Source organism: Phalaenopsis equestris, unplaced genomic scaffold (genome assembly GCF_001263595.1).
Source record: "Phalaenopsis equestris unplaced genomic scaffold, ASM126359v1 Scaffold000511, whole genome shotgun sequence".
Lineage (NCBI taxonomy): Eukaryota > Viridiplantae > Streptophyta > Magnoliopsida > Asparagales > Orchidaceae > Phalaenopsis > Phalaenopsis equestris.
The window spans coordinates 19,974-27,007 of NW_018164951.1; the positions used below are offsets into that span (position 1 = coordinate 19,974).

General features: G+C 34.4%; 1 pseudogene; it reads right to left on the reverse strand.

Annotated features, from left to right (window-relative positions):
- Nucleotides 1-1,675, reverse strand: part of LOC110028383 — a 4,489-nt pseudogene extending 2,814 nt beyond the window's left edge.
- Between the last annotated feature and the right edge of the window lie 5,359 nt (nucleotides 1,676-7,034).

A 7,034-nucleotide genomic window follows, 5' to 3' on the forward strand; every position in this document is an offset into this window, starting at 1 on the left:
AGTAATCCCTAGATCGGCGAAGGCTGCTCGGCAGAGTCTAATGGGTGTGGACAGCCGATCAACTGAAGCAATTTGTCAATCAGCCAAATCTTCGCTCGGTCGGCCTTATTGGCTGATTGGCTCCTTTAGCCTATTGACCCAATTTGGATCCCACACCGAGGAAACTAAGGCCATGAACCTTTGTGGCTCTCGCACTATATACTTCTGCCATTGATGTTGTTTTTCTGACCACAACTCTTTTAATTAATTAGATTCCTCAAGGTTCATGCCGACGTATTTTTTATGTACATCAACGAATGCAATGGAAATTTGATGCATAATTTTTCAACTTTTTTTAAAAAAAAAATTATTACAAGCTTAAGTGGATTTTCTTTTGTACAGCCAGCTGGCTAGCTGGCGACTCCGGTGATGACGTTATGGGGAAATTTGTCATAAGCAAATAAATAAACATTTAATTAAATAAAAAGTCTTCAGCTCAACTCTTCCTAATCCTATTATTAGGCCGCTTGGGACCAGTAATCCCTAGATCGGCGAAGGCTGCTCGGCAGATTCTGATGGGTGTGGACAACCGATCAACTGAAGCAATTTGTCAATTAGCCAAACCTTCGCTCGGTCGATCTTATTGGCTGATTGGCTCCTTTTGCCTGTTGACCCAATTTGGATCTCACACTGAGGAAACTAAGGCAATGAACCTTTGTGGCTCTCGCACTATATACTTTTGTCATTGATGTTGTTTATCTGACCACGATTCTTTTAATTAATTAGATTCCTCAAGGTTCATGCCGACGTATTTTTTATGTACATCAACAAATGCAATGGGGATTTGACGCATAATTTTTCAGTTTTTTTTTTAAAAAAAATTATTACAAGCTTGAGTGGATTTTCTTTTGTGCAGCCAGCTGGCTAGCTGGCGACTCTACTTGGAACCCAACTGGCGAGCCCGCCTCTCTTTAAACCAGTGCGGCGATCGTCATGAGCCCAGCCAAATGATTTCGTCAATTTGTCCTTCACTTAGGCCAAGTTTGCTCATGGGGCATTGTTATGGTATGACTCATATACCATATAGGGACAGACGTTGGATCGAAGCAGAGCGGAGCGGAAGAATCTGTCCAAATTGAGAAGTTACATGGGTTGGGGTGCCGGGGCAAGCCCCGCGGTATGGTACAGGGGTAATGTTGTAATTACATATTGTGCTTAAGGTTTACTCTTTGGGTTATAAATAGGTCTGTTAGTAACCCCAAGAGGTATCCCTGATTTCTGTAAACCCTTTTCTGATTATTGAAAGGAACTCGCTGCTCTGCTCCTGAGAACGTAGACATCTTTGTCGAACCTCGTTAAATCTTTATGTTCTTCTAGATTTGTTTCGAACCTCGTTAAATCTTTATGTTCTTCTGGATTTGTTTCGTTATTGTTTTTCTTCGCCCTAATTTTCACAACAAGCATAAACAACATATGAATAATAAATTATAGTTTTATATTACACTCAAAATAAATCAATAATTTCAAAAATTACCCGATCAAAAATTAGTCTCGTTTCAAGGACAACTGAGCCACCCTGCTTTTTTGATTGGCCAGGTTCATCGAAACATCAACAATACGACAAATGTACGAACTGCCTTTGCTCGCCGAGGCTTCCTGCCTTTTCTCCCAGTTGATTGGAAGGCTCATCCACCATTAACATTCATGTCTTTAGATTTATATCATACTATTTTATTATTTAAATAAATGGGTTCAAAATAAATATATTTCTAAATCTAGATTAAAGTTTAAACATGATGATTTTACCATAAACAGTTTCATTTTAAAATAAATTTAATAAAGAAAACTTTTGCCATTATTAAGATGTTTTTCTATTTCAATTAGCAACTTGAAAAATTAATTTCCAAACCCGTGTAAGATTAAAAAATACACATTTAAATTCACATCGTATAATACATCATATTAAAAATATTACTATCACTTTTAAACTTAGAAATACATCTTCTTCATGCACGTTTTAGAATCAAAGTACTATTGATGCGTGCTAGAAAATTTGGGACAGTAGAGTAGCAGATTATCAACTTAATTTAATACAAAGATTGAGCATGTACTCAGAAGAGAGAAAACAACTAATATTGACACCCGAAGTTTTTCGTGAAAAACTCGAGAAGGGAACAATCATGAGGGTTGACCCAGCTGAAGAGTTTCACTATAAAAAGATGATTACAATTGCAATCACTTGTCTCACAGACATGAAAGAGTTGGTAGGTTTTCTAAGTGAACGACAGTCAGTGGTGGTAGACGGTGATTGACGATGATCAACGGCAGTCGGCGGTGGTCGAAGACTGTCGTCGATTGTTGATGGTTGTTGACGGCGGTCAGAATTATGGACGATGATCAACGGCAGTCGGCGGTGGTCGAAGACGGTCGTCGATTGTTGATGGTTGGTTAAACTTCAGTTCATTCTCAAAGCTTCAAGTTATTTATCAAGCCTCAAGCTCCTCCCTCTCCCTCAAGAGAAGAACAAGGCTCTATTTATAGTGTTCTAGGTTTAATTAATCCGGGAATATGAACTACTTTGAAAAGATTATCCGGAGAGTTTCCGTCGATCAGTCGATATTTTGATTGACATTTGAGTACCTTAACAAAGTCGGAATTAAAAAATCTTTGGCTCGTTGGATTCGTCTGGTTGAGACGCTCGATTTGACCATATACTCGTTAAATCTGACATTCATTTCACCTTCTAAGTATATTTGAAAAAACTTCCAAAAGTGATTTAATGACTTGATCCAAGCTTGATTTGTCTCGAATGAGACTAATTTTGATGTCTTTGGTCAGTCTCATCGAGCCAGTTAATTTGATTATATGTTTGCTAAAATCAAAGTTCTGAATGACTTTTTTATCAAAATTAGAACATTGCTCCAAAGATGATCTTGATATCCGTGTCATGCTTCGAAATTCATGCCGGATGATGCGAGATCATTGATGGCATATCACTATTAATATAAATAAATGTAAACATATAACAATTATGGGTATGTGTGTAAATTTATTTATAAATAATAAATAAATAACTTTGATTCAGATCTGAAAGAAACAGCGTTGAAAGTTCTTGCGGATACGGATGCTCAGTTAATGTCGGTGAGAAAAATTTCTACCCCAATCTCCGTACACACCACGTGTCCCACGTCCTAAAGGCTATCTCAGAGTGCCTTCTGAACTAAACCAAACTCACAGAGATTTGGGCGGATATCTAACTGGGGTGACATAAATTCGAATGTCCAAGGAAATATTTATGATGAATTTACATGCATATCACACACTTCTTGTGTATTTATATATCTATCATTTAAAATTTAATATTCACAGCTTAGGGTCATAGCACAAAAATGTTATATCATTTTTGGAAAATGTAGATATACATAGCACACTATTCTATGTATTTACGTATCTCACTATCACTTTCATATTTGCACACAAAGCATTTTGTTGGTTTAACGTGATGCATGAAAATGTGTATTTATCTTTTAGAAAGTGGTAATAACGTTATTTTCTATGTGATATTAAAAAGATTTGAGTGATATGTGGAAATATGAGTGGGGTGACATAAATTCGAATGTCCAAGGAAATATTTATGATGAATTTACATGCATATCACACACTTCTTGTGTATTTATATATCTATCATTTAAAATTTAATATTCACAGCTTAGGGTCATAGCACAAAAATGTTATATCACTAAAATTTTTGGAAAATGTAGAGATACATAGCACACTATTCTACGTATCTCACAATCACTTTCATATTTGCATACAAAGCATTTTGGTGGTTTAACGTGATGCATGAAAATGTGTATTTATGTTTTAGAAAGTGGTAATAGCATTATTTTTTATGTGATATTAAAGATTTGAGTGATATGTGGAAATATGAGAGTTTATGGGTGAAATATGTAAATACATGAGAAATATGTGCTATGTATGTAAAAGCCTCAAAATTTATTTGCTTTCTCAATCACATTTAGTGCTCTCTCTAGCTCTCTACTCAATATGACTTTCACCTTTTCTCTGCAAAAGATAAATCGAGTCTATATTGATCTTTCTTTTTTCTTTCTCGAGCTTGATTGATCCTAATCTATAGTATTGAGTAAGTGCTACTCCATGAACAGCATTTGATCAATCATCTCTAGAAGTGTGATAAGAGTGGATCATGCCTGAGAGAATGAAAAAAAATATCAAACATCGGTATGATAATGAAAACTTCTTGCATGGCCAACAACCTCCTAAATATATCACCTCCAAAAAATTACAACATAAAAAATCAACTTATAAGGTTGATCCATAGAATCTCTAAGTGCTTTCATCTTTTTTTTTGCTAGTCATTCTCTTTGCATTATATTTAGCTTTTATAAGATCAAAATTAGGTTGTCAAGTGAAGACTCGCTTAGAGAATGCCCTTTTTATTATGCTATGAATTAACAACTATCAAAAATATTAATAAAATTATCCAAGCTCGCGACTAATCCTGTTTCAGTGCGCTAATTATACAAATCCAAATGATCAAATGATTCTTGGTGGCATCTTGAGCAATAGGCAAAGCTAATAAGTTTCAATGGAAGGTGGGAGCATAATCAAACTATTGTGTCTTTAAAAATAGTATAAAGCAAATCGCATTCCACCATATGCCTGATGGTGAGAAGATAATCTAGCTCAAAATGAATAATATGGGCAGTGTAATCTAACTCCTTTTAATGAAATCCAACAACATAATTTTGACCTTTGGCAATGTCTAAGCCAGCATGATTAGAATGGAGAAAATATTTGTCAGACGAACATCATGCTTTACTGGTTAATAAGGAAGATAAGTATTGATAGTAATCTCCAAATGGTTGATGCATCATTTTGATATGGAAACATGGAAGTAATTATTAAAGCCAAGCAACATCAACATCTAATGGATGTAACTAAAATTTTGACCCTGAGAGGATGGGGAAGAAAAGCAAGTTGAGGAAATTGTTGAAGAACTCTATGGACCATTTTTCTAAAAATATCATCTATGTTAATTGTTTAAATGCGATGTGATTATTAGATCATACTTTGTATGGAGACCTCTCAAAATCGTAGAAGAATTCATATTATAATTCCCAGTCATTTGTGTTTCTAAGCACATTAGCCCAAAGAGAGTGCTAAACAACAATTTGTTGGTGAAAAATCACCAAGACCTTATGAGAGAATTGAAACATGCCTTGAGATGCAAAGAGGAGAAATAATCAAGATTTTATAGATTCACTTAATGAATTATTGCACAGATAACCTAGTCAAACTCCTTCAAACATAAAATGCTGGTCAAACCAAATTAGAGCAGCACTAGTTAAAATAATGGAGATATTTCATTTGTTATTGTGAACTCATAATCATGGATTCTATTTAAAAGCAAAGGTCAATGTTGCTGTCGTAAAATTATCTACTTCAACAATAATAACTTAAAAAGAGTGAATTAAGCATGTTGAGGATGAGTAGTGTTAGTAGTTTTACAGATGAAAACTTGGGATGGGTTCTTCGGGTGAGATTTGATCGACCGGTAAGAGGGTACCTTTTTAATGTCATGGTCAAATTCAATAGGCTAATATTAAGCCTTGCTCAAGCAACTTGTTGGAAATCAATTGACATGCCGATTTAAAAAATTTAGGCAACCGATGAACGTACATATTTTAAGCCGATTTAACATCTAGTAACTTCTTAGAACCCACAATTAGGAACAAACCAGGACTTAACTAAACCGAAGGAGCATTTATTAGTGTATACAAGAAGAGAGTTCATATGAATATAAATTTCTAAAACCACTAATTCAATTATTTAAAAGAAGATTTAACCTTGTTTATTTATATTTAAATAATTTCATTTTAAAGTTCAATAAAATTTTGTGTTAGAGCGCTCAAATGTACAACATATTGATTAGAGAAGAAATGAAAAATTTTAAGCTGTCAGATTCAAGCGCTCAACCAATCTAAAAAGAAAAAATTCACTACATAAAACAAGATAATTGTCCCAAATCGAAGCCCATGAAGAACTGCAGGTTCATGCGAGCGCCAAGCCAGCGTCCAATTGTAACTTAATGGCTAAACAAAAACAATCAATTTAATCAATCAACCTTGAAATCAAAGGCTCAAATACCGAACCTTGAATCATTCAAAAAATAAGCCATATTCAGCACCCTACTTTCATTATACTGACCATAATTTTGCACACTGGCTAGAGCAAATAGACTTCCATTATAAAGACCATAATTTTGACCATCTATATCCGCCATCCAATAAGTAGTACTAAGATTTTATCTAAAGCCAAAAGTAAATAAGTTGGGTGAGACAAAATATCATAAACTTCCTATCATATTTAGAGGCCTCTAACCAAGCAAGAAAGTTTTAATGGGGAATAAATCGATCAGAGATGCATTTATTAGTTTTCCGGGCAAGCTTGCCTTCCTTTTTTTTTTTAATTATTACAATAAATTTTGTAATTTTTAACTTTGTTGCTGAAGTTCTTGCATTAATAAAAAGATTGTTTGCATTTAATTTGGAAATGAAGTATGGTTCAAAAAAAAAAAAAAGCAAAGGATATCAGAACTATAGATAAGACAAATGGTTAGACCTCATGCATTAGTAAATTAAGGGTCCGTTTGGGGTAGCTTATTTAGTGCGGTGGCATTTTGAAAACGCACCTGACCTGTTTGGGTAAACTGTTTTTTGGCAGCTTATGCGTTTTGAAAACGTTGAAAACAGTATTTTCACACCGCACCTATCTAGATGCGTTGATAATTTTTTGTTAGCGGTCTGCCTTTTCCAAAAAAATAAAATTTTATAATAGTCACTGCACCTAACTTATCAGCAAATTATTTTTAATCAGTTTATCAACAGATTATTCAATAAGTTGCAACTGCCTTAAACAAATCCTAAGTTCCTAATAGAAGTGTTTGTAAAACAATGAAGTTGGTGAGGTGTGAAAATCCGTCTTCAAATGCGCATACCTATTATAGATACAACGGTTTAAAAGATGTTTTG